Genomic DNA, 25,846 nt, shown 5'->3' with positions numbered 1-25,846 from the left:
GATCCTCACATAAGCTAGTGAAAAGGTGCTGTTATTCTTCCATTCTACAAATGAAGAAACTGAAGAAAAATAACAATAATAATTTATTTTGAGGACACATCTTTGTAACTATATTTATCTCATTTTGACTCCATAGTTTGTTCTCTACCCACTGTTCCATGTAGCTGGCTATTTTTGCATGCTACACAAAAAAGATCCACTGAAAGGAAATGATTGAAGAAGAGATAAGGTACAAAATAGTCACTATGGCAAGCCCTAAGAGAAAAGAAGATAAGGATCAAGTATAGAAATAAAAAGCTGGCCTTGTTAAAATTGACTACTCTTTTCCTTTGAGTCTAGAGGAAAACAAGAGAATACAGAAGAAATGTAAAGGAGTTCTCTATTATGGATGAAGAGAGATGAGAGAGTTCATGAAAATTTCCCTTTATTTCCTAATTAAAGTGTGAGACAAGAGTATCAGATCTGAAGTAAAAAGGAAGAGGTTCAGGAGAATCAAATAAGTAGGTAACTGAATGCTCAATCAAGATTACAAAACAAATTTGCTAGGCTATGCCAATAAAATAAAATGACAAATCTACTAAAGCTAATTGAAAGCTTTTGCTATATTAACATCATTAACAAAGGAAAGCCATTCCATAAGAAGTGCTTAGCAGATATTGACATTTTGATGATGACACATTAACAAAACCATAAGGTAGGATAAGATCAATGGACATCAAAACAATACTGTCCACACTGAGATTCACAAAATTTCAGAGAATCTAGTGAGGATCTAAAAATGCTTTGATGAACCTATATGGTAAACTCTTAATAAAGCATGGCCAAGAGATGCATAGATGGGAAAAAACAGATGGATTGTCAACTATTTCACTGGAAGGGTTACTGACACTGATGGGATTACCTATTAAAATAAGGAATAAAATCTAAGAGCAAGAGGTTATTGTACACTTGTCATGACTACTCTTGCTTTCAGAAATCAGCCATGACCTAGAAATATCAATATTACAGCACTAGGACTACAAGCCCTCCTTTTTGCACCTCTGGCAATATATTTCTATTCATGAATCAATTAATCAGCAGCCTCTGAGTTAATAATGTCACTGCAAAGATATAGAAAAGTCTAAGCATGAGGATGTTCTGCTTGTTTCACATTCTTTTTCCCATATGGCCAAGCTGATAGACTATATTTATGGAATCCCCCTCAAAGAATGAGAGAGTACATACCCAAGAGAGTAGGAAAAGGTCATTCTGGAATAGAGCATCCAACAGTGCCATCAAGCTAAAAACAAACGACTTGAAGACCTAAAGGGAACCAGACACTTATGTCCTAAGATTTATTTGATGCCTAACATGTACTTCGCTGAATAAATTAACACCTTCATCTCTAGTAATGTATTTAAGAATTTGAATGCACACAATATAGTAACAAGAAATTTCTTTTTCACTGTATTTATACAATAGAAGAAATGTCTGCTCAGGCATGGGTTTACACGGTAACCTCTTCAGGTCTTCCACATTACTGTGAATTGGTGTCAAGATTTAGTAGTTGTGTATATTTATGTCAACCATCAAACTCAGGGCAGAATGCCTTTAACAGTTGGATGTTCATAATTGGCTTGTGTATTTCGAGTGATGAAGAACTCATTTTTTTAAAAAAGCAAACTATTTCATTTTTAATAGTTCTAATAGATATGTCTTCCTTCTGATGGATGAAACATCTGTTTCTATAACTTCCATTCACTATTTATAGTTATGTCCCCATGGAGTTATGTATAATAGAGCTAATCACGTTTCCAGGCAACATCTTTTTAAATATTTGAAGATAGTGATTTTGTCCATTTTTTATATGTCAAGCTAATTTGGCCCAAATTTATTTGGAATATTTTGGTTATCAGTTTCACATTCCTTTCTTCAAAAAAGTTGAAAATAGAGCAAACTGCAATAATTTATTCCTGAAAGTATGTATTATTGTGAACTATGTTTTGGTAGTTTGGTGTGAATCTAGTCAGAGTGAGGAAGATAAAAAGATTGCACAAGTCTTGATTTTGAAACAGCCTTTTAGCAACTTATAGTTGCATCTGGGAAAATATATTCTTTCAAGTAGTCTCAGAAGTTTTTCAAAAATTTTAAGCTTCCATAATTTTCTTTAACTTAATGCCTAAAAAACCCTGCCATGCCAAACTATCTATAATTTCCCCCCTCATATTATAATTTAAAGAATCATTAAACAAAAATATTCTGATTTCTTCTATCTGTAATGCCCACAAAATTAACCTGATTCAAAGGGGAGGGTAGGAATTTAGTTTCTTCATGGCTCATTGCCTGATTGCTATTAGGCATTTATTATTGAGGTGAGAATAGAGAAAGACAGTGAATAAATTCTATGAATACAGGTTCTACATCAATATTGTCTCAAAGATCAAGTAAGATTACAAGCATGAAATAATACAATGTCCAAACATTTTAAATGGTAGATCACACAAAGGGGAATGGAAGAGTGCATAGTATCAAAAGTAAGCTACAACATTAACAAGGAAAGATGGTAAAAGAAAGGTATAGTGTGGGCTAAGCTGAGACATATGGGACCAAAGGAAGGAAAAAAGGTGAATGTCAGACATATTGCAAGAAATTGGAGCAACTCATGGTAGGTTCAGCTTTAGCAAAGGAAATTAATAAACCTAGAGAAAAATACTCAGGACAGTAATTAGACCTTCTGGAAAACATTACTGGAGGAGATAGGCAAGAATCAATGAAAATGAATTGTGAACTGGAATAGTAGAGGGAGCATATATATTGACTGAATTAATGAACCAAAAACTAGATATTCTTCTAAAGAGAATACCTACTTTTCCTGTTATCTCTTTCTGACCATGGAAAAAGCTAAATCTTTTGATGGTCAATATTCTTGCAATGGTCTAGGCAGTAAGAAGAAATTAAACTCTACAAAATAAAAAAGTAGTTTTGCTGTAGAAAAATGAAAAGGGATCAAAAAGAGAGGGGGAAAAGTGAATAGCAAGGGGAGGATAAGGAGAATGAGGAAGAAAAAAAAAGGAAGAAGAAAACATGTAAACAAAGACAGAGAAAGACAGAAACAATACCAGAGAGACAGAAAGAAAGATTAAGACACAGACAGAAATAATTTTCTTTAATTCCTTTGTTCATTCCTAAGGAAGAAAGTCAAGACAGAGAATGACAAGCTCAAATGTAACTGCTCTCTTGTAGTTATGTGGAGTATACATCAATAGCAGAGCTGGCGCTCGCTCTCATGGCCAATGGAAAGAGAGATAATATCAAGACAAAGATTCCTACCTACTCTAAACCTATGCTACAAAGTCTCAGCTAGTATTGTTGGACCAATTAAGTTGCTTGTTGATCATATTTTTTTTTGTTTTGACTAAGTTTATTTAACTTTTATCTAAAAGATGTAGGGAATATTTGATGTCATATATTAAGTTTAATAGATGCTACTCTTTTTAAATGAAAAGTCAGGTTTGAATCAAAGTATCCCTGTACCATTAATAAATTAAAAGTCACTTTATTAAACTTTGATCTATTATCAAATGTCTCTTTCCTTGTTCCTATTGTCACTGGAGGAATTGAACATAGAAAGGCTGACATATTTTGGCCCTCCATTGATTTCTAAACAATGAGAAAGCAATTCATTGTCAATTGTCAATGATTCTGCCAAAGAAAAATGCCCAAGTAGAAATCTAGCAATATTTCTAGCTATAATATTCCTTATAAAGCTAATATGATATCATTGAGGTCATATAATTGTTTTGGTGTTCAGATTTTGCTTAACTATTTAGTTTAATTCAGTCTAAATATTTTATTAACTATATATGTATATATAATCACATATGTGTGTAGAGAGAGAGACAGAGAGAGAGAGAGAGAGAGAGAGAGAGAGAGAGAGAGAGAGAGATGGGAGAGAGAGACTGAGAGAGAGAAAGAGAGAGGAAGACTGACAGGCAGACAGAGACAGAGAGACAGAAGTTCCAAAATTTAATGTTGAATTGTAACATTATAATGACACTATGTTGGACAATACTGGCAAATATTTCTAATGACAGAAGTAAAATACAAACACAAGAGGATAAAGTAATAACACTAGTAAGAGAAAATAGAAGGATCCCAAAGAGAAAAATGATTGCCACCCACTTTTCAGGGGAAAGCAACAAGAGAACTGATTGAAAATAAAGGAAGTGAAAATCAATTAAATAATTTCTGAAACTCCTTCATCCTCTCAATATTTAAATTCAAGGATCCTTAAACCAAAATTTGAGCACAATTTTCTTCTATATAAACATGACTTGTAAACTTCCAAATATTGACTTCAGTCACTTATGAAGGGATAACTTTTTTCTTCTCTGTTATTCAGGGAACTACAAACTACCACCAATGAAAGATATGAATCACCGTCACAGTCTACCTTGGAGGTATTCAAGCAAAGGATAAATGACTTTCTGTTAGATATGTCATAGATGAGATTTCAGTTCAAATGAAAGTTATGTTAGATCCATGTGAAGTCTTTCCCAATTCCAAGATTCTATGGTGCTAAATAATTTACTACCCCACATAATCACTACAGTGTCTTTTGATTTTCTATATAAACTCTAATCATAGAACCATAAGATATTAGGTATGATAGAGATATTAGATAACATCTAGTTGGATCCACTATTTTATAGGTAATGACTCTGAGTACCTAAGAGAAGAAAAGAACCACCTAATAGTTCATTTCAGAAGCAGAAACAGAGCCAAAGTATCCTGACTTTTAGACATGTGCTTTCTTGTTTTGCATTTTCATTTGGATCAGTCATCATTGCGCATACACTGCAATCTCTTTGGACAAAAATCTCTTGTTTCTATTAAGTTATTTTGAAATATAATTTTTGGAAAAACTTTCTCTATAATTTTTCATCCCCATAAACATTATCCTTTACATTATCATTTCATTATAAAGGTGTCAAGGAATTGAAAAAGCAAAGGAAATCATTTTACCATTTTTACTAAGTATATTAAAGATTATATATAATTCTGTCCTTAGGCTTCAAGACTAATGTAAAGATGGAAAATGCTTTATAAAGAAGTCTACTTAGTGCTTTATTAATTGGTACAGAGTCTGAGATACTTGTTCTGTTTTGGGTGAATAATTTATTAATAAAATTCCAACATATCTGATTGTTTTATTAAATATTCTTTAAGTTTGACCTGAGTAGCCTGTCACATGATGATACCAAGATACTACTTAAATTTCCTCAACATATAATCCCTCCAATGTGTAACAATAGGAATTAAACTATAGGAAAAGTCTTTCAACCAATGGATACTGATGGATCTGTTTCTCCTATGGGGAGTGGTGAAAGCATTCTTAGGCTCCCAGTTTTGGGCTATTGTTAAATGAAATTCTTAGGCTACAATGACTTGAAATTTCCACATTGAGTTTCTGCTTAGATAAGAAATTTTCTTTCTATAAATACTATGAACTCCCTTTCATTTAATAAAGCAAAATCGTGTCATTATTGTTAATATTAATACTAACATATTAAATATTAATAGTAATTATATTACATTTTATATAATTTATAAATTTATATTACATATTTAGATTTTGATAGAATTTAATTTATTGAATTAATTGATATATAATTTATATGATTATATTAATGATATATTATTAATCATGGACCAATTAATGGTGGTAATTTATTCATAATCCTGCCTCAGGGCAGGAGGTAAAACCATTGATTTCTTTAGGTACCTCCAAGATCTATGACTTCTTTTTATTATTTCAATATCTTTGCTTTCATTGGCATAGGAAACTCCTAGGAAAGAAATTTCTCTTCCAAAATGCAGATCTGCAATTGTTCCACAGTTTATAATCTTGAAGACTTGTCTGGGATACTAAGAGATTAAGAGTCAAGACTAGGGATAATATTTGTCATAGAAAGACACATATAATTCTGTATTAAGACAACCCTAAGTACTTTTCTCTATCTACACTGTTGTGAGTAAACATTTATTATTATTCTATTACTTTAATGCATCAATTATTTCATGAGTTTACTATTGTAAGTATTCCCTGCTTTTTTCAGCTCAAACTTGTGGTAGTCAATTTATATCTTAAAAAGTTCTGGGCAAGTTCTTCAATAATTTGTTGATAATTATTGAAGGGTCTATCAAAGGATCTCTTCAATTTTCAAGAGGTCTTCTAAATCTTTTCATACTTTATGGCTACCAGTGAACCGTGTCCATTGGAGATCTCTAACTTTTTCTGCACTATTTTTATAATATGGTAATATATATTGAGAATATATATGTATTGTGAATGTATATATATGCGCATACATATAGGTGCACATGTATGTACATATAGGCGTGTACATAAATACATGTATATATGCATTACACATACATGCACACACATATGTATAGGTAGTAAATGTGTACACACATCCATATAGTTTTCCCTGATGGAGTCTTTATCAATCCTGCTTGTCCATTTTTTAATCAAAATATTGATAGCCCTTCCTTTATGTATTGTCTCCTTTCTTTGTGTCTATCCCCTATTGACTTCTGGAATCTTTGTTTCTAGGTGAAAAACTTTCACTTTCCTAATCCATTGCTGTTTTCTTCATTGTAACTTTAGGAACATGAAGTGGATTAGGCCCTGTAGGAATTTCTTTTTGCCTTATAAAACAAATATATTCCAGTTCCAAAGCAGCCTTGACCCTGTATCCATATGTTCCTCTGAAGCATTGTCTCTGAATATCATCAGATTACACATTTTGAGCTGGGAAGGATCCTAGTGATTGAGTCTAAATGACTTACTTTACAAATAAAGGAATTAGTGCCCAGAAAAGTTGCCAAATTTAAAGCAACAGGCTTTCAGCTACTTGTACTTCAAAAAAAAATGCTTTCCCAGTTCTTCATCAGGAGTGAATATCATTCTTGAAATCATCCTTATAGACAAGCTCTGGGAGCTATTATGAAGCTAAGCAGGAAGGCTTTGATTTTGGTTCTACTGAAAGATTTTTTTACCTTATGAGAATGGCCTAGCTCATTATTAACAGATAACTCTTAATATATTGACTAGTAGGTGTTGAGTTGCATCTATGTGCAATATATTAAAATACCTGCACCCTGATCCAATTAATTTATATCCTACTTAGGAATAAGATATATTTCTAATCTGAAGCTTTACAATTACTAATTAATTACTGATGGAATTTAGGACCTAAGCGACTATAACTATAATGATAAGTCTCTCTCTCTCTCTCTTCTCTCTCTCTCTCTCTCTCTCTCTCTCTCTCTCTCTCTCTCTCTCTCTTTATATATATATGTGTGTGTATGTGTGTGTGTGTGTGTACAGACACTCTTAAACACAGAAAATGACAATTCAAATGTTACAAGTAGAAGTAATAATCTCCAAGACATAACCACTCTTAGTTGGCCCATGTGTAATTTGAGAAATCAACCAATGAGAAAAATAGGGCTGGGGACTGGGTAGGGGAGAAATGCTCTTGGAGATAAACAACAAAATACCAACCTTTTTAGTTTTAATTAGATTGATAAAAAGATATAAATCGACTGAGTACAACACACCAAACTGTTAGAGAGAGAATTAGAATTAGAGAGAACCCAATGGTTCTCTCTAATATCAATTGTCACTGCTAAAGGCACAATGCCTTATACTATGTCTATACTCTCTCTTCCAAAATTGTTACCTCATTCTAATCTTGTGGTTCTTGAGTCTCACTCCAGCCCAGTGCACTCATTATCCAGCATCTATGCCTTTTGAAATCCATGATCAATTGCCAACAATTCTCCTATAACCTTGCATTTTTCAATCATTTCATCTACTTGCTAACTTGAAACAAAACTTGGCCCTCTGACATCCTATGTATTCCAGTTGGTGATTATTTCTTTTACTACACCCTCGATTACAATGCTGGAAGAGAATTAGGCCTTGTCCTTTTGCTTCACTGCTACTTTCAGATCATTCCTTTATCATTTTCCCTCAAAGCCTTTTCCTGGTTTGAGATTAATATTAACTGCTTGTTCACTCTTTTAATTGGAAAGTGGAGAATCAGAGATAATAAACGACTTGCTCAAGGTCATATAGATATGAAAAAGAAGTAACACTTGAACCCCAATCTTATGACTACAAATAAAAATTGTTGTTTTTTTTCCCTCACAGCATGATGCTACTACCAATACCAAACAGAGCTTATTATCTTTCTCCTCAAACCTGCTGATCCTTGTAACATAACTCTTTTATATACTCACAAATGACACATATCTCTTGCAGTCACAACCATGAGAGCTATTATTTTTTTTAAATCCTCCTCTGTTTTTCTTATCAAATCAGGTGTGAGAGAGGTGCTTTTCAAATTCATTTCTGCAGCATCTTTCAAATCTATTCCTTTGCTTCAAATCAAATTCAAATTCTCATCCTCTCTTCATTTCAGTGCTTTCACTATTTATCCCACATATGCTTTGTACATATTTTCATCTTGGCTCCCACATTAGTTTGTAAGTAACTTGAAAACAGGAACAGTTTTGTCAGTGCCTAGCACTGTGCTGGCATGCAGTTGGCACTTAATTCATGTGTATTGATGGTGATGATTAGGAAAAGGAGGATGATGCTGTCTGAACTCTAGTATTGATTCTCATCAACTTTCAGCTAAATAATTTTAAGTAGCATCTTTTCTGATCTTTGCATCTCCATGCTCTCCATTATACAATATATTTTTCATATCACTAAATGTGATTATTTTATGTAGCTTATGACTTGTCACTCCTCTTTTACACAATATACAATCTCTACCAATATGATCACTATATAAAGTTCAAACACTGTCTGGCATTCCAAGCCCACTAATCTTACCAGTTTTATCTCAGATTCATTCTTTTCAAGAAATCTGTGCTTTAATCCAACTGGAAAAAGTCCATTCCCTTTTATTTAACATCTCCCTCAGAACATAAAACAATTGTCTTCATACAAAACATGGCCATTAAAAAAAATTTGTGTGTATACAATATTGTATATATCTGTAAAGGATAAGATGTTTTTAAAGTGGATTTTATATATGTATACATATGCACATATAGTGGATTTTATATGTATGCATTTAAAATCCATTTTATGGATTACATGTTTGTGTATGTGTGATACTTATACTTTAAAGAATATTTGATTTTGTTTATATTAAGCAATTAGAATGGAATTCCTTCTAAAATAGAGTGTTTCATTCAATGGAGTGCTTCTTATTTTTATCACTAGATATGGTTTCCTTTTTGTCTTAATGGTTTAATATAATCATTATTAATGCCATTAATTATTCTGTCTTGTAACATTGTGATCTTTTTGGAGACTGTGGAGGTAAGTATGGTTGCTTGTCCCAATAACCCAAGATTATTTTGTTATATTATATTCTTTGCTTCATAAGTATAATTACATATATACATGAATATTTACCTACTTGAATATGTCCATGTACATAATCACACATATATGTACACAATATATATTCATATATGTGCGCATCCATATATGCATATGTTTGTGTTTGCAGAAATATGGTTCTAAAAAGCCTTAATGCAATTTTAAATTATTGATGGTTTAAAACTGAAATAAAAATATCAGAAATCCTGTAATTATGAGAATGCATTGTGTGAGAATGCATTCAGGGACAGGAGCACGGTGGGTTGGTCTTGAAAGCCAAGCTTTCAAGAGTCAGTTCTTAGGATTGTCAATTGACTGCTTATTATTACATAATTAACTTTTAGTCCAATTCACTCAGTAATAAAAGTTATTATAAACATATTAAAACCAACATAATTTGCAAATTCTTGCAGATTATCCTTTATTTTAGTTAATTATTTCATTTAAACGTGAACATGTTGCAGCAGCTTTTCAATCACTGCTTCTGAGGTTTCAACAGGGATTTTTGCTTCTCTTTTCATACTCTATTACTTTTCTCTCATATGGTCACATTTAGTATTTTGCTCTTATAAATTTTTTTAATATAAACCTTTTTTAATTTTTAAGTGCAGAAGATGTATTTATTTTTAATATACATATATATTTAATATACTTTGCCTTATGAGTCATGTTGTGAGAGAAAAATCAGCAAAAAAGGAAAAATCATGAGAGAGATAAAAAAAAAAAACAGAAAAAAGAAGTGAACATAGCATGTATTAATTTACATTCAGTCTCCTTACTTCTTTTTTCTGGATGCAGATGGCATTTCTGTTCAGTTTATTGAGATTGCCTTGGGTCAACTGAACCACTGAGAAGAATCAAGTCTTTCATAGTTGATCATCGCACATTTTTGCTGTTATTTTGTACAATGTATTTCTGGTTCTGATTGTTTCTCTCAGCATTAGTTAATGTAAATCTTTCCAGGCTTTTCTATAACCAGCTTGTTCATCATTTTTACAGAATACTAATATTCCATTACCTTCATATACCACAGCTTATTTAGCCATTCCCCAGTTGATGGGCATCCACTCCTTTTCCAATTCTTTGCCACCACAAAAAGAGCTGCTACAAACATTTTTGCACATGTGGGTCCTTTTCCCTCCTTTATGATTTCCTTGGGATACAGACCCAGTAATGACACTTCTGGATCAAAGGGTATACACAGTTTTAAAGCCCTTTGGGCATAGTTTCAAATTGCTTTCCAGAATGATTGGATTATTGCACAACTCCACCAACAATGTCCCAGTTTTCCCACATTCTCTCCAACATTTATCATCATCTTTTCCGGTCATCTTAGCCAATCTGAGAGGTATGAAGTGGTATTTCAGAATTGCTTTAATTTGTATTTCTCTGATCAATAGGCATTTAGAGCATTTTTTCATATCCCTATAGATGACTTTAATTCCATTATCTAAAAATTGTCTGTTTATATCTTTTTACCATTTATGAAATGGGGAATGAATGGTATTTTTATAAATTTGTCACAGTTATTTATATATTTGAGAAATGAGACTTTTATCAGAAATACTGGCTATAAATATTTCTCCAACTTTGTACTTCCCTTTTAATCTTGTTTCTGCTGGCTTTGTTTGTGCAAAACCTTTTAAATTTAATGTAATCAAAGTTGTCAAGTTTTTTTTGGTCTCTAGTTCTTTTTTGGTCATAAATCCCACCCTTCTCTAAAGATAAGATAGGTCCATTATACCGTGTTCTTTTAATTTGTTTATGATACCATCCTTTATGTCCAAATCATGTATCTATTTTGACCTTTTTTGGTATGGAGTGTGAGATGTAAGCCTATGCCAAGTTTCTGGCTTATTGTTTTCCAGTTTTCCCTGAAATTTTTCTCAAATAGTGAGTTCTTATTCCAGAAGCTGTAATTTGGGGATTTGTCAAATACTAGATTGCTATAGTCTTTGATCATTGGGCCCTGTGTATCTAATCTATTCCAATGATCCACCACTCTACTCTATTTCTTTGCCAATACCAAATGGTTTTAATGACTGCTGATTTATAATATAATTTTAGATTTGGTACTGCTAAGGCACCACCTTTGTATTTTTTTCCCATTAATTCCCTTGCTATTCTTGATCTTTTGTTCTTCCAAATGAATTTTATTATTTTTTTTAGTTCTATAAAATAACATTTTTACAATTTGGTTGGTATGACACTGAACAAGTAGATCAATTTAGGCAGAATTGTTATTTTTAGTATATTAGACTACCCTTAAACAATTGATATTTTTCCAATCATTTAGATGATTTTCTTTGTATAACAAATGTTTTGTAATTGTATTCATATAGTTATTAGGTTTGTCTTGGCAGATAGACCCTCAAGTATTTTATTTTCTCTACAGTAATTTTAAATGAAATTTCTTTTTCTATCTCTAACTAATGGGCTTTGTAAGTAATACATAAAAATGCTGATGATTTGCATGAGTTTATTTTATATCCTGCAACTTTGATAAAGTTGTGAATTTTCCCTGTTTGATTTTTGGATGATTTTCTAAGATTCTCTAAGTATATCATCATATCATCTGCAAAGAATAATAGTTTTATTCATAACCTCATTGTCTATTCTAATTCCTTTATTTATTTTTTCTTGTTGCTAAAGCCTGCATTTCTAATACAATGTTAAATAACCAAATAGTCATCTTTGTTTCACCCCTGATCTCATTAGGAATGCATGCAGCTTCTCTCCATTACAGATGATGTTTGTTGTAGGTTTTTGATAGATATTACTCATTATTTTATGGAAAGCTCTTTATTTCTATGTTTTCTAGTATTTCTAATATAAATGGGTATTTTATCACAATATCTTATGATTTCCGTTGGTTTTGTTATTCATGGTCAATTATGGTAATAGTGTTCCTGATATTAAACCAGTTCTGCATTCCTGGTGTAAATCTCACTTGGTCACAGTGTATTAATCTGCTGATAGACTGCTATAATCTCTTTGCTAATATTTTATTTTAAATTGTTGCACTGATATTCATTAATGAGATTGATCTGTAATTTTATTTTTCTGTTTTGGCCCTTCCTAGTTTAGGTATCAGTGCCATATTTGTGTCTTAGAAAGAATTTGTCAGAACTCTTTCCTTATCTATGATTTTTCTTTATTCATTTTCCATTCTTTTAATTAAAGTTCTGGCCAATGAGTTTCCAATCCTTGAAGTATCATTAATATATTTTGCCTAGTGGCAATCTGAGTGAATGCTTAGTGAATCTGCTTATGGAAATCAGTGATTTAGATAGAGTAACAGGCCTGGAAGCAAGAAGGCCTGAGTTCAAATAGTTAGTGACATAAATCACTTCACTTGTTTGACTCAGTTTTCTCACTTGTTAAATGGACATAATAATAGCATCTACCTTCCAGAGTTGATGTAAGAATTAAATAGATAATAATTAAAAAGCACCTAACATAGTGTCTGATACTTTGCATGTTATTGTTAGCTATTATTATTATCTGATTATTAAGGGCTTCTCCCCTCAATACAGAGCATTTTAGGCTACTACTAATAATAACTAATGTACATACAAAAGTCAGAAAGAGGTGAAATTTCTGCCTCTCCCAAGAAACATGTCAGTGAGACAAAATAATCTGAAACTTCTGTAGGAAAGAGATCTCAAGCCCTGTTTTTCACTCAATTATTACAGACCTATTTATACATAGAGTAACTGTTTTTTCTAACTCTGTTGTTTTTTCATCCTTCCCTAATCTTAGGTGACTAAATATCAGGAGATGGAATGGACCAGGCTTTGAGGTAAGTGTTACACATGATAGAGACTTCAGAAAGTCCCTATAGAAACTTCAGGCGCTGCAGGTGAACTCAGGGAGGAACCTGTCCAGACACCATTTTTTCGACTCAGTCAAGGTGTCAGAAAAACTAAGAAGCATAGTAATTTCACCTACTTAACCCAAACCAGTTATAGAACAAGCTGACAGTTTAGACACTGTATCACGCGAGGAAGTGAATAATTTAATTTTGGTTATGCCAAATATAGAAGCAATATTGATGTGAGGAATAGAAGTAGAAATCAACACTTTAAATTTGAGCTCACTCAGGTACTGATACATACAACAGAAAGCTGTGCTATGTTAAATGATCATCAGTGACATATCAAATGGTCCAAACAATTTATAATCACTAATCACTGATTAAATAATACTGAGTTTACAGTAATTCGAGAAGACTATTTAGGAGGGATGAGTTTGAGTGATAATTAGAAGAATCATCTTGATTCTTTATACTTGTTCCTAGTAAACTGGGAAATAGAAGTAGGCTTGCTCTGGGGAATCAACCTGCTAATAGAGTTAGGGTTAAGGAGTAGCACCAGATTTTACAAATACTGTATTATCTTATAATGACCTTTATTTTAAATAACAATCATACTTGTCTATTTCAATTGTGTTAGAGAATTCTATTAAATGTGTATACCATAATTTATTTAGTCATTCTCCTAATTTTAATGTGTAAGTTCCATCAAGCTTATTGCAATTAACTCTAATGCTGGTGAGCATCTCAAATCACACAAATCTCTTGTTGTCATTTATTTTTTTCAGGATAAATTTCAAAAATTGAAATTATTGGATAAATTGGCATGATTTTTCTTTTAAATTTTACTTTGTGCTACTAAGTTATGCTAAAAAAATAAAATTTTGTCATTCTAGATAATAAATGTACATCTATTTTTCCCACAGATTCTCCAGAGTTGAGTTCATTACTTGTAATTATATTCACAAATTATATTACTGGCAATGAGTACTTCACATTTGTTTCAATTCATATCTCTGAATATTAGTGAAATTGAGCATTTTTAAAGTAGTTAAGAATTTGTGTTGCTTCTTTTATTAATTGCCTGTTTATAATCTTTGACCATTTTTTCCATTGGAGCTTAAAAATTATTATTCTAAAAAATTTGTAATTTTTAATTTTTTTAAAAAATCAAGTATTTATTTCTAGTGTCACCTTAAATATTTACTTGTTTCCTTTGTTTTTAGTTACATTTCTGTTGGGTAAGATTTTAAAAAAATTAAATGGACACCATCTCTATCTTATACTTAGTCATTACTTTCATTTATTGAAAAGTCATCTTCCCTTCATAATTGAGACTGTTTTTAAATTTCTTTTCACATTTAAAAACATTGTTTTTGAAAATTTATATTTCATATATTGTCTAACCAGAATTCACTGAAATATATGAGATAAGATTCTAAATTGCATTTCCTACCATTTCTTCTTCAGTCATCTTCAGGCATATTGATCTCCCATCATCCCATTTGGGGTTTTCTTGGCAAAGATACTGTAGTGGTTTGCCATTTCTTTCTCTAGCTCATTTTACAAATGAGGAACTAAAGCAAGCAGAGTTAAGTGAATTTCTCAGTCACACAGCTAGTACATGTCTGAAGTCAGATTTGAAATCAGGAAGATGAGATTCTTGATTCCAGGCCTTTCCTTTATTCAATGTGCTGCTTAACTATTCTTTTTCTTACCATATGTGTGTCCAATATTCCCAAATATATTCATTAAATAATAAATACTTTCTCCATTATTTATTTCCTATAACTCTAAGAAATACCTATCTTTTGTATATTCATTTAGGTTTTTGGTATATCTCTTTATCTCATTTATAATTTTTGTCCAGTATATGATAGTGTTAATAACAATGACATAAAGTAAGCAGTTAAAATAATGCCTTGAAAAGTTTTTTAAAAATATATATTCACCTTAATGTTCTTGTTTTACAATGGCTTTTGTTTTAAATTCTATTTCTATGAAGAAAACTTCTTTCTAATTTTATTGATGTTGCATTTTATATTTAATTTGGGGACTATTATTAGTTTTATTATATATGCCCTAACTAGTTATATACATATTTAAGTATCACCATTTAGTTAGATTTACTAAAAATCAGTCATGATAATTTTATATCAGTCCTTAAACAGTTCATATATATTTTTATGTTGGTTAATGTCTACATATGGGGTAGTTTTTGTTATTATAAATGAGCTATTTTTTTAATACAGTTTCCTTGATCTTCATTGTTAGTAGGCAAATATACCAATGATATTAGAGGATTAATTATGTCTTGTGAAATTGCTGAACTGATTCATTGTCTCCAATTTCTTTTAGATGAACAAGTGATATATTTTTAAATACACTAAGAGACCATCAGCAAACAATAATATTTTTATAATCTTATGTTCAATGTTAAATTCTTAAATGATTTTTCTATTTTGGTAAAATTGCTATCATTTTAATTATAATTTGAATGAAAAAGATGAGATTTGTCATCCCTCTTTTGTACCTGTTTTTAGTGGAAATGAATCTAATGTATGTTTGTTAGTTCTTGACATTGGATAAAATATCAGTGGAGATAAATGACATCCAATGGCTACATCAGTTTAGAATATAAATTTGCTTCTTAAATTTATAGAAGAAGGTGTTGGAAGATTGTGAACAATATTGTCTCATAAAACTAATAAGGAGCAGTGGAGGGAAAAACAAAGCCATGAAATCTTTGTGAGAGCCAAATTAAGTCTGGTCATTCTCTACTTATGAATATCAAGTGAGGCATAAAACAAAAGTATGGATAACTGATTTGCTTGCCATTGTCATAAAAAGGTTCCCAGAATTTAAATGGAAGTGAGATTCCTTATAGACAGAGTTGTCATCTAGATGTGCCAAATTGTGAATGTTATTTTGTTGATTAAATTATGGCCCAAAAGATCAATTATCTTTTAAGAAAGTTGGTTCACAAAAGTACTGAGGGAAATTACAAAAAAAAAAAAAAGTGGATGAAATTTTGTTGATGTCTGTTGTATGCTGTACAAAACAGATTTGTGTTTTACATCTGATTAGACATTGCAAATCAAAAATAAACTAGATTCAGAAGTGAATTTGAAGTCAAGATTCAGTTAGTTAATGAGTATAAATAAGCACTTACTTTGTGCTGGCAACCATGCTAAATTCTGAAAATAAAAACTAAGTCAATAAATAGCCCCTGTCTTCAAAGAACTTACAATCTACTGGGAGTCATTATGCAAACAATATATAAAGAAGCTATATACACATTAAAAAGTGATAAAGAAAAGGAGCTAGAATTAAGAGGAATTTGGAAAAGTTCCTGTAGAAGATGATATTTTAGCTGGGACTTAAATGAAGCAAAGAAATAGAAATAAGGAAAAAGAATATTCCAGGCAAATGGAACAGTTGGAGGAAATGCTAGGAATAAGGAAATAAGAGTTTTTTCTTCAAGGGATAGTTAGGAGGACAACGTCATTAGAACAAAGGGTAGAAAGATGGCTGTACAGTTACCAAAACCATTTGGTATTGGCTAAGGAATAGATTAGTTGATCAGTGGAATAGGTTAGGTTCAAGGGATAAAACAGTCAACAAATATAGCAACCTAGTCTTTGACAAACCCAAAGACCCCAGTTTTTGGGATGAGAACTTACTATTTGATAAAAATTGCTGGGAAAATTGGAAACTAATATGGCAGAAACTAGGCATTTCCCCACACTTAACACCGTACACCAAGATAAGGTCAAAATGGGTTCATGACCTAGGCATAAAGAAGGAAATTATTAATAAATTGGAGGAACACAGGATAGTTTACCTCTCAGACCTGTGGAAGGGGAAGGATTTTATGACCAAAGAAGAACTAGAGATCATTACTGATCACAAAATAGAAAATTTCGATTATACCAAACTGAAAAGTTTTTGTAACAAACCAAAACTAATGCAGACAAGATTAGAAGGGAAGCAATAAACTGGGAAAATATTTTTACAGTCAAAGGTTCTGATAAAGGCCTCATTTCCAAAATATATGGAGAATTAACTCTAATTTATAAAAAATCAAGCCATTCTCCAATTGAAAAATGGTCAAAGGATATGAACAGACAATTCTCAGATGAAGAAATTGAAACTATTTCTAGTCATATGAAAAGATGCTCCAGGTCATTATTAATCAGAGAAATGCAAATTAAGACAACTCTAAGATACCACTACACACCTGTCAGATTGGCTAAGATGACAGGAAAAAATAATGATGATTGTTGGAGGGGATGCGGGAAAACTGGGACATTGATGCATTGTTGGTGGAGTTGTGAACGAATCCAACCATTTTGGAGAGTAGTTTGGAACTATGCTCAAAAAGTTATCAAACTGTGCATACCCTTTGATCCAGCAGTGTTACTACTGGGATTATATCCCAAAGAGATTATAAAGAAGGGAAAGGGACCTGTATGTGCACGAATGTTTGTGGCAGCCCTTTTTGTAGTGGCTAAAAACTGGAAACTGAATGGATGCCCATCAGTTGGAGAATGGCTGAATAAATTGTGGTATATGAATATTATGGAATATTATTGTTCTGTAAGAAATGACCAACAGGATGATTTCAGAAAGGCCTGGAGAGACTTACACAAACATATGCTGAGTGAAATGAGCAGGACCAGCAACAACAATACTATATGATGACCAGTTCTGATGGACCTGGCTATCCTCAGCAACGAGATCAACCACATCATTTCCAATGGAGCAATAATGAACTGAACCAGCTATGCCCAGAGAAAGAACTCTGGGAGATGACTAAAAACCCTTACATTGAATTCCCAATCCCTATATTTATGCCGACCTGCATTTTTTATTTCCTTCACAATCTAATTGTACAATATTTCAGAGTCTGATTCTTTTTGTACAGCAAAATAACGGTTTGGTCATGTATACTTATTGTGTATCTAATTTATATTTTAATATATTTAACATCTACTGGTCATCCTGCCATCTGGGGGAGGGGGTGGGGGGAAAGAGGTGAAAAATTGGAACAAGAGGTTTGGCAATTGTTAATGCTGTAAAGTTACCCATGCATATAACCTGTAAATAAAAGGTTATTAAATTAAAAAAAAAAAAAAGAAAGAGGGCTGTATACCATTTAAGAAGACCCAAGAATGAAAGCTATGAAAAGCCTTGAAAACCAATGAGGATTTTATATTCTATCTTGGAGGTGATGGGGAAGCACTGGAATTGATTGAAAAAAGGAGTGACCTAATCGCACTTATTTTTAAAGAGAAAATCACATTGGAAAATCATATTAAAGAAAAATTCCATCATATTGAATGGAAGGTAGACTAGAATGGCAAGATAATTGTGGAAATGATCAGTCTATTAAAATAATTTGGATATGAGGAATTGAAGCCTGCATTAGAGAGATAACAATGTCAGAGAAGAGATATTTAGATCTGCAAATGTTGTAAAGGTGAAATCTACAATAGGGGGAATATGAGATGAAGGATGTAAAAGATAGTGAGGAATCTAGGATGCAGACTTAGGGAGCTAAGTTTGTGATGCTCTTGTCAGCACCCAGGAAAAGTAAGCTTGATTGAAATTTTAAAATGGCATATTTTTAACTGCCTTATATATTTATATGTGTGTGTGTGTGAAATACATATGTGTGTGTACATATGTATATGTGTATATATACATATATACACATATATATGTATTTTTTGCTGATGCAATTGGGATTAAGTGACTTGCCCAGGGTCACATAGCTAGAAAGTGTTAAGTATCTGAGACCAGATTTGAACTCAGATCCTCCTGACATCAGAGCTAGTGCTCTATCCACTGCGCCACCTACCTGCTCCAACTAACTTATATATATATATATATATATATATATTTTGTATAGCTATGAATCATGGATTGCTGCAAACTATGAAGAATTGAAATTGCAAGTCACCCATTGCAAAATAGATACACAATAGGTGTGAAAAGCTTGATGCATAATAAAAAAGGAAAACTCTGTAAGACAAGATGTAAAAGAAATTGAATATAACAGAAATAAATGTAAGAGAAAAATGCATGACTGGACAAAAGGGTGAGATAACCAGATATTTAGAGTGGGGAATAAGTTAGGGATAGTCCATGTACTCCATTAGGGGAAGCAGATTTGGTCATTTCTCCAACTTCAGCTCCCTACTAATGCATGAAATGTCAAGATGCCTAGAGGAAGATGTCTTAAACACATATGTAGGGGTTTGATAAATTGTGCTCTGTACTATTGGATGTGATTACACTCCCAAGATCATTAAACCATCAAAATATCAGAATTTATGACTATGTATTTATTAAACAATGATTCTATATTACCAACCAAAGACCAAATTCAACTTTACTCTTTAAGTTATCCATTATCCAGTATCTCACTATCTTTCCACATTTATCTAATATTACTTTCCAATACATAAGCCTAGTTAGCCAACTAGATTAATTGCCATTTCTGTACATCTCGTGTTTATTTGTTTCATTTATTTTATTTTATTCTCATGCCTGGTATTTTCTCTACTGCTTATCTTCCTGTTATACTATTAGTTTCCTAAAATATTCACTTTAAATGTCTCCTCTTCCATGAAGCCTTTTGGCGTTTCCAGTGGAAATTTTTTTTTCCATCTGAATTCCTGCTTCCTTGGGAGTATTCCTTTGGTGAAAGGTTTGGGATGATGCTTTACAAAGTGTCAGAAAAGTGATGTTAAGAGTATGTGAACTCTCCCAGTATGGAAACTCATTTCAACAATGCAGATATGCAACTTCTCTATAATTTAAGCTTTGGAGAGATTTCTGGGCCACTAAGCTTAGTTTTTTCCCATGGATACCTACACTTAAGAAATGGAGAAACATTATTTGAACCTCGTTCTTCCTGACTCCGGAGAAAAACCACTTTATTTTAATTATGTATACCAATGAATACATTGCTTGTCTTTCTTGTTATATTGGTCATATTTACTTTTGCTTTCCATTTTTATCAAGCACAATGTGTGACACATAACAGGTGATTTTAAAATGTCTACTGAATGGATGAATGGAGTAATGAATTCTATTGAATCATCATTCATCCTGAGCTAAACAAATTTGCCTCTAATAATAAAACCCTGAAAATCTTGCCATTCTTGCTTTATTTTGTTTTGCCAAATCTTTAGTGGGTGGGAAAGTTTGAGCAGTACTGTGGAATTTGGTGAGTTGACATAGAGATTACAGAACCCTCAAGAAAACAAAGAAATAAAAAAGTTTGAGAACTATAGACCAAGACTTAGGGGGAAAAAACTTCCATGATAGCTTCCTGTGGATTTAATGAAGCTGCTAGCACAGACCAGTAAAACTGTCCTTCATCTCAAGCTGGATATGGCATGCTCCAGGCTATTTATAGCCTGGCCATACACAGTAATCATTTCTGCCTATAACCTTCAGCAACATGGCTCCTGTGTTACTAATTCTATTCTGCTCACCTTGCCAGGTACAATGATACTCTGTGCTCTCTAAAGTAGATGAATCAGGGACCAAGAAAGTCCTGATCACCTTGACAAAGAAACTACCAAATTAGAAATCAGAAAATAATTTAAGAACTGGAATAGAAAGATGTGGCTCCTTGTTACAGTAAGACAACAGCAACTGACATCTGAATTACAATTTACTGTTTGCTAAATATTTTATGTATATTATTTCATTTCATACCACACACCTATGGATACATGATAAAGGAATACATTCTACATTGTCAATATGATGCTATAAATAAGATAATAATGTCGGATTTTATAATCATTCCATCTTAATAAGACAGTCAACAGTAAATAGCATCTAAGCTTGTAGGTAAATATTATGTCAGTAATAATTGTAGTAATAATAACTGCTATTTTTATAATGTTTTAAGCTTTATAAGACTAAATCTGTTTTTCACTATTTTCATAATATTTGAAGGAGAATGGAAAAGTATTTTTACAGATGAAGCACTGAATTCAAAAGAACATCAGGTGACTTTACAAGGAATGAAACTAGCATTCAAACCCAAGTTTTCAAATTCCAACTCTCAGGTTATTACTATTTCCTCTTAATGGAACACTTAGAACATCTGGATTAGCAAGTAGAGATGGCAATTTTCCCAGTAGACACCCAGAATCACAACAGACTTTTACTAAAAGGAACTGTGCCTTGATTTTCTTCATATCTCAATTACATAAAATCTAATCGCTTTATAGTTTATATCTTTTGTAATAGAGGCAACATACAATAGTGTATGATGAATGGGAAGGAGGGGAAAACCAAACAAAACTCATTTACTATATGACCTTGGAAAAGTGACTAATCTTACACAGATTTTCATAAGTGTAAAGAATTTTTAAAATTATCTGATTAAAAAGGTAGCTGATCAGTAATAATACTAATTTCTCAGTAAGTAGTTTTCTATTCTTCATCTGAATCAGTAGAAGAAAATTTACTCTTCTCAGGGAAATCTATTCCTTATTTTTTGGAAGAGTTGGACTCTTCTCAAAGACATTATAGATATTATTTCTATTGAATCTAAATCTGCCTCCATTGTACTTCCACCTACCCTCCTGTTTTTCCCTCTGAGATATATATATACATATGTATATATATATATATATATATATATATATATATATATAAAATAAATATACAACTGTTGCTCTATTAGGGTACAGTAGAAAATTTATTACCTCCTTCATGTTAGAATTTCTGCTACCATTAATGTTTCCTAAAATCACATTTTTGCCTATATACTATTAATATTTTGAATTTTCAGTCCACTAGTACCTGAGACCTTTTTAATAATGATTTGTTATTTAGTCATGGCTCCACTGTTTTCTACACATGAAACTGATTTTGAACACAATTATTTAAGATTTTATATTTTTTGTCAAGAACTTCTAAAAAGAAAGAAATTATAGGTTTATGAAATGTGCAAACAGCACTATCCTGGCATAGATGTGTAAAGTGTTGGATAACGGTACTAAAGTTGGATAGTAAGTACCAAAATGTTTTCTTTTGGTTTTAAGCTTAGATTAAAATATGCTAAATTTGTAAGGATTATTATAAAATGGATATTTGAATATGCTAATTTTAGAGTTTATAAAAATGGACGTGTATTTGAAAATTAACACTAAAAAATACAAGGGAAGAGTACCTAAAAAGTATTTTTTTAAAGATCTTGGGCTTTTATTGAACTTAAAGCTTAATAATCTTCAACAAGACAATCTGAGAATTAAATAAGCTAACATAACCATAGGCTACATTTGGAGAAACGCAATAACTTGTATTCCCTAGCCTGTGCATTTTAGGTACTTGATAAGTGTTTATTGATTGATTGATAATAACTAGAATTCAAGAAGTTATAATACTACTTTTCTCTTCTTCTTTTAGAAAGTCTCTTGACTATTATATTGAATTCTCTGCGCCAAATGTTACTGGAAAAAAACAAAAACAAAAACAAGCTAAAGAGCATGCAGAGAAGTAAAATTAGGATAGAGAAAGCTGTTAAATTCATGTTATTTGCACAGAGGTATGTGAAGCTGGTGATGTTTAGCATGGGGAAGACTTAAAATATACAGGAGACCTTTCTTTAAGAATGTGAGTCTATCAGGAAGATTAGTAATATACAGTCATTCAATATGCATTAACTCTGTACTTACTGTGTTCCATTGATAGTGATAGGAATTTAGGATATAAAGATGAAAATGGGACAATGATTTTCTTCAAGGATACATTCTATTGGAAGAGAAAAATGCAAAGAAAAATATATTTGAAATATTTGGAAAATAAATAAAACTAATATTGTGGAGGAAGGGCACTGACAATCTAGATAGAATCAGGAAATCTTAGAAATGGGTGTTGAGGGAAATCTAGGGATGTGATGAGGCAAAAGTGAGGAGTGAACATAGTCTGAGAATGAGAAATATCTACTACAAAAGTAGAAAAGATGGGAAATAGGATATTGTATGTTAAAAAGTACCAAGTAGATCAGTTTGGGTAAATGATTAAATACATGAAGTTGAGTACTAAAGGAGTTTTACATTTAAACTTAGAGATAATAGAAAACCACTGATCATTTTTAAGTAGAGAAAGACACATTTTTACTTCTATATTTTAGGAATGTTAATATGACAAATTACGAAGGATAGATTGAAGAGTTGTATTAAGAACTGTCATAGAAATTAATTAGAAAACTATTTCAATAATCTAGAGGAAATTATTGAAATCTTGAATTAGATTGGTGACTGAGTAAGAGAAAAAAGAACAGATTTAAAAGACAAGGAAGTCTAATTAAAAAGACTTAGCCAGTAATTATATCATGTGAAGTTTTAAAAAATGGAAACCTCAAGTTGATTACAAATTTATAAACTGGAGTAATTCAAAGGATGGTAATGAACCCAACAGAATAGGGAAGTTGGAATGAGAGATATGTTTGAAAGAAAAAAAATGAGTTTGTATATGATGTGTGGAATTTGAGATGCTTTGGGGTGATTAGCATTTCATCTAATTGGATACTATGAGTAGATATAGGAATGGTAGATAGGAGTTATAGAGTCATCATTTGACAAACAGAAAAACAAATATAATTCATATTGAAACCAGCTTTCTTTGGAGACAGTACATCTTCTGCCACTACAAGTGCTCATCAAAGGTTGTATAATCACACTTTTCTTTCTTTCTTTTTTTAATAGCCTTTCATTTTCAAAAATATGCAAAGATGGTTTGCAATATTCACCTTGCAAAATCTTATGTTTCAAATTTTTTCCCTTTCCCCATCCACTCCCTTAAACAGCAAGTGATACAATGATATGTTAAGCAAGTACAATTCTTCTATACATATTTTGGATAACCTATTAATGGTGATAGTATAGAAGGGAATCATAGGGAGATATTCCCTGTAATAAATCACCTTTATGGTTTCTTTTAACTTTAAATTCTATGATTACTTCAAATGAGACAGAAAATCCATCAATTAAAAAACACCAAGTTCTACCTTAAACCAAATACTATATTAGGCACTAAGGACAAATACAAAAAATAAAAGCAATACAAGTCATCAAGGGACTTTTATACCTGACAATACACTATGAATTAAAATTGTTTTTATTTATCATCTCAGTATCATAAATGTTCGTGATAAAATTGAGTGGATGCTCAGCAGTTGGGGAATGGCCAAATAAGTTATGGTTTATAAATGTAATGAAATATTATTGTTCTATAAGAAATGATCAGCAGGATAATTACAAAAAGGCCTGGAGAAACTTACATGAACTGATGCTTAGTGAAGTGAGTAAAATCAAGAGAATGTTGTACACAGCAACAATGAGATGATGTAATGATCAATTGTGATGGACTTGGCTCTTTTCAACAATGAGGTGATTCTGGGAAATGCCAAAAGTGTTATTATGGACGTTATGAGACAGAACTTTGGGAACTGAATGTGGATCACATTTTTTACCTTTTTTTTGTTGTTGGCTTGCTTGTTTTGTTTTTCTTTATCAATTTTTTTCCTTTTGATCTAATTTTTCTTTTACCGCATAACAATTATGGGAATATGTTTAGAAGAATTGCACATATGTAACCTTTATTGGATTACCCATTTAGGGGAAGGGGAAGATGAAGAGAGAGGGAGAAAAATTTGGAACACAAGGCTTAACAAAGGAGAATGTTAAAAAAAAAAAAAAACATCTTTGCATGTATGCTGAAAAATAAAAAGTTATTATTTTTAAAAAATAAAATTTAAAAACATGCCTTAAATTTGGTGCCTAAAAGATATGCTATAGTATATTAGTTGCTAGTAACATGACAATGTTTTTGAAAACATTACTTGGTGGTAAGTGTTGTCCTCTATATTTGATAGTTATTCAACAACTAGCATGCCCCTAGTGTATAAACTTGACTTCCTATTCCAGACTTGGCAGCTCTAGAGGTGTTGATAATCATAGATACTGTCAGCAATATTAAATATCCTTTTGATGAGTTTGCATTTATTGAATTTAATATCTCTCTCCTCTTCTGATGGAATAAGGCACATGCTAAAAAAAAAAAAAAAAAAAAAAAAAGCCTTAAGAAAACACTAATAGTCACCAGGTAACTCAATGAGAATGCCAGGGGCACATGGATAGAGATTTTTTTCCTAAAGTCAGGAACCCTTGAATTCAAATATGGCCTTAAATACTTACATTTCCCTAGACAAGGATTTAAGATGAAAAGACCAAAAGTGAATAGGAAATTTGACTTTCAAATGCAAGATTCACTAGAAACACAAAAAAAGATAAGCCAGAAAGAGAAATCATAAAACAGTTAATAAGTTAATTTTTCTGTCTTTTTGAAGATAATATATGCATCTTCTAAGAACTTTATCATTATTAGGTTAACTAGAAGAATTCAGAATGAAAAGAGGATCAGAGAGTAAGTCAATTATATGGGGTGATATAAAAAGTAGACAAACAAGAAAGAATTTCCTGAGAGAACAAAGAGGAAAAATGGGGGATTTTTTTTCATATAAAAAAGGAAATCAAGAAAGATCT

General features: G+C 31.7%; 1 long non-coding RNA gene across 1 annotated transcript in view; it reads right to left on the bottom strand.

Annotated features, from left to right (window-relative positions):
• The window catches only part of LOC116420315, a 99,019-nt gene extending 74,411 nt beyond the window's left edge, over positions 1-24,608 (bottom strand). The window contains exons 1-2 of the long non-coding RNA XR_004230608.1: positions 24,583-24,608; positions 22,976-23,051 (exon numbers count right to left, since the gene is read on the bottom strand). This is a non-coding gene — a long non-coding RNA (uncharacterized LOC116420315). The remainder of the gene's footprint in view (positions 1-22,975; positions 23,052-24,582) is intronic.
• Positions 24,609-25,846: the final 1,238 nt, after the last annotated feature.

Source organism: Sarcophilus harrisii, chromosome 1 (genome assembly GCF_902635505.1).
Source record: "Sarcophilus harrisii chromosome 1, mSarHar1.11, whole genome shotgun sequence".
Lineage (NCBI taxonomy): Eukaryota > Metazoa > Chordata > Mammalia > Dasyuromorphia > Dasyuridae > Sarcophilus > Sarcophilus harrisii.
This window is presented reverse-complemented; position numbering and strand designations above follow the sequence as displayed.